Below are 3,922 nucleotides of genomic sequence, written 5' to 3'. Positions count from 1 at the left end.
GGCAAGGCCAGTAGACTTTCCCTTTCCACTTCTAGTAGTACAAGTATGTTTCCCTTGGATCTAATTTTTAATACTAATCTAGTAGTACAAGTATGTTTCTCATCATCGGTATTATGTGATATTTGTGGACGACAATACAAAATTCATATGGTTTTACCCGCTTGTCCGCAAATCTGATGTCTTTGTGAATTTTCCACATTTTCAGGCACTAGTGGAAAGATTATTTGGTAGAAAAATCAAAGCCCTTCAATCTGACTGGGGTGGCGAATTTCGGTCTCTACCCACCTATTTTTCAAACCTTGGCATTACACATCGGCTTTCTGTGCCACACACTCATGAGCAGCAAGGTGCTGTTGAGAGACGACACCGTCATATTGTTGAGACGGGTCTCTCCCTTCTTGTTCATGGGTCTGTGCCACAGAAATACTGGCACTTTGCCTGTGAAACTGTCATGTTTTTAATTAACAGAATACCCTCTTATGTTTCCCTTGGCATTTCTCCTTTTCAACTGGTATTTTACAAAACCCCAAATTATAGTTTCCTAAAAGTCTTTGGCTGCCTGTGCTACAAGTATCTCCGGCCATTCAATCGCCACAAAATGGAATATCGGTCCTCTGCCTGTGTTTTTCTTGGTTACAGTCCTGCACATATGGGCTATCGCTGTCTTGATTTATAGACTCACAAGTTGATCATTGCACGTCATGTTTGATTTGATGAAACCTCTTTTCCTTTCTCGGCTGTCTTACCATCAACCGCCACTTCTCCACCACCGAGCCCATCCATCCCTTGGGCATCTTCCTCTCTTTCCCCACCATGTGGTCCATTACAATTACCTATGCAATTGGCTCCTATGGGTACGCCACTACAGCCCTCCCCTGTACCCTCACCTACTCCCTCACCCATGCGCCATGATCATCCCATCCAAACCCCACTGGGTTCACCTATTACCAGCCCAGACGCCTCCCCTTCCCCACCTTCACCTCCATTGAGAACCCGTCCCATCCTTGACCTCTATCAGCCGCACATCACACCGGCGGCACCTCCACCACCCCAAGCCCAGCCCAATCAAACCCAGTTGCCACAACCAAACCCGCCTGCCCCAACGTAGCACCCAATGCGGCTTTGATCCCACCGCAACCAGTACCAGGTGCTTACTTCTACTGCAGTTATTACTGAACCATCTTATTTTTCACAGGCTAATAAGTTCCCTGAGTGGCGTACAATGATGGCAAAAGAGTTTAATGCATTGCTTTGAAATAGTACATGGTCTCTAGTACCGCACACTGGTGCCATGAATCTCATTTGCAATAAATGGGACTACCGAATCAAAAGGAAGGCTGATGGTTCTCTTGAGCGCTATAAGGCGCGTCTTATGGTAAAAGGGTTCCACCAACAGCATGGGTTGGATTACAGTGAGACTTTCAATCCTGTTGTCAAACCGACAACCATTCGATGTGTTTTATCGATTGCAGTTTCCCAGGGCTGGCCAATACGACAATTGGACGTTCAGAATGCTTTCCTACATGGCTCGTTGGATGAAGAAGTGTATATGTCTCAGCCCCAGGGCTTTATTGATCCGTCGTTCCCAGACTATGTGTGCAAGCTACATAAATCTCTATATGGTCTCAAACAAGCACCACGTGCTTGGTTTCATCGACTTTCAGAATTTCTAATCAGTTTGGGCTTTATTGGTTCCAAGACGGACACGTCTCTCTTTATCCGTCGCTCAGGGGCTCTTGTTTGCTACATTTTAATTTATGTGGATGACATAATTGTCATAGGCAGCGACTCATCTATGATCTATACCTTACTTCAGCTGCTTTCCAGTGAATTTTCCATCAAAGACCTTGGAGATCTGCATTTGGCATTGAGGTAAAACACCATCCAAGGGGCATTCTACTGTCCCAGTCACGCTATATTTCAGATCTACTTCAGCGTACAGGAATGGTAGACTGCAAGCCCGTCAAGACCCCCATGGCTTCCACTACAAAGTTGTCTGATTCAGGGGGTACACCACTGTCCGATCCCACCAAGTATCTTTCAGTGGTGGGTGCCTTGCAGTATGTTACACTGACACGTCCGAACGTGTCTTTTGCAGTTAATCGGGCCTGCCAGTTCATGCATTCACCGATGGAAGAACAGTGGCAATAAGTCAAGCGAATTATTCGCTATCTGAAGAGCACGCACTCAGCCGGATTACTTTTTGAGCGGTCCCCATCACACTCTCTCCAAGCCTTCACAGATGCAGACTGGGCTGGAGATGGGTCTAACCGCAACTCTACTGGGGGTTTTGCAATTTTTCTTGGCCCAAATCTTGTCTCCTGGGTCTCTCGAAAGCAGCGTACTGTGGCCCATTCTTCAACAGAGGCAGAGTATAAAGCCCTTGCTGATGCATTAGCCAAACTTGTTTGGCTGGAATCACTGCTACATAAACTCGGTCATCCAATCTCTGGCCCACCGATTCTATGGTATGATAATCTAGGACCGACTTACCTCTCTGCCAACCTTGTATTCCATGCCCGTACCAAACATGTGGAGGTGGATTTCCACTTTGTCGGAGATCGAGTGGCTAAGAAACAATTACAAGTCCAATTCATCTCATCACAAGATCAACTAGTGGACACCTTGATAAAACCGTTGGCACATTCCAGATTTGAATCGCTAAGGGACAAGCTGAAGATTCGGTTACCCGACCCTCCACCTTGAGGGGGTGTAATGAGAGAAAGATCACTGGAGTATTTACCTGCCCTTCTCGGATTATCATCACATGTGATATGGATCCAGCTATCTTTAGTAACACAATTGGATGGTTATCATATGCGGATTCTACTCATTCTATTTTAGTCATCCAATATTGGTTTCCCATTCTTTGTATCACCCAATATTGGGTACCTTGTTTACACTCAATTGTATGACATGTATATATATCCCTTTTGGGACTATGAATAAAATTAAGGATCATTATTCCCTCTAACAGACTGCTTGGGTGGAGTTGAGGTTCTCCTAGAGTTGGTGCGTCTTGCTGCTAAGTGTTTTACTTGAGTTCTTCTCTAATGGATTTGCCTATTTAAGTCGATGGGTTTATGAAGGTTGCTCCACATTCCCTTATCTTACTCAAGAACTAAGTTACATCTTGGTTAGTGTGTGTTTAGATCTTGTTGTCGGTATTGTGAGAGTGGCTTTAGTTTTCTTCATGGATCTTTCGTTCTCTGCTATCGTTCCTTCTTCTTCTATCCCTTTGGAGTTGGATTCTTCTTCCCTTTCTATCGATGAGCACCTAGCTACTGTATTTAATACCAAACTGGATCTACCAATCCTTCCATTCAGTAAGGTCTCCATTCCTGAACAAAAAATGCAATTCATTAAACATCGGTTACGTTTCTGTCTTGTGAGCTTGGTTAGTGATCTTACAACTGTTAATCTATTTGACCTTCGTGACATGTTCTCTAAAGCCTGGACCTCCAGATCTGTTAAGGCTGAGGAGGTTCACCTAGTTGATGAGGCCCCAGATCATTTTGTGGTGAAATTTTCTAATGCTCGGGACATGCATGTGGTGCTTTTCTCTCAACCATGGATTTACCATGGCCATTTAGTCATCCTTAAACCTTGGGATCCTTCAATTCTAGCTGAGAAAGTGGTTTTTTATTTTGTTGTTTTCTGGGTTCAAATTCTAAAACTTCATTGGATGTTGCATGAATATGATATGTTAGCTGATATTTTTGGCAAGGTGGGAAGATGGCTAGCTATTGAATATCCTGTTGGGTCTGTGAGCCCTTCTATTTCTTCGGCGGCTCGTGTTCTTGTGCCCTTATCCTTGGAGATGGTGTCTACGGTTCATGTAGAGTTGGGCAATTCTACTTCATAGGAGATCGTGTTTGCTTATGAGCATAGGCCAGACATTATTTGTCCCAATTGCATTCGC

Source organism: Telopea speciosissima, chromosome 5, assembly GCF_018873765.1.
Source record: "Telopea speciosissima isolate NSW1024214 ecotype Mountain lineage chromosome 5, Tspe_v1, whole genome shotgun sequence".
NCBI lineage: Eukaryota > Viridiplantae > Streptophyta > Magnoliopsida > Proteales > Proteaceae > Telopea > Telopea speciosissima.
Note: the sequence above shows the minus strand (reverse complement) of the source record.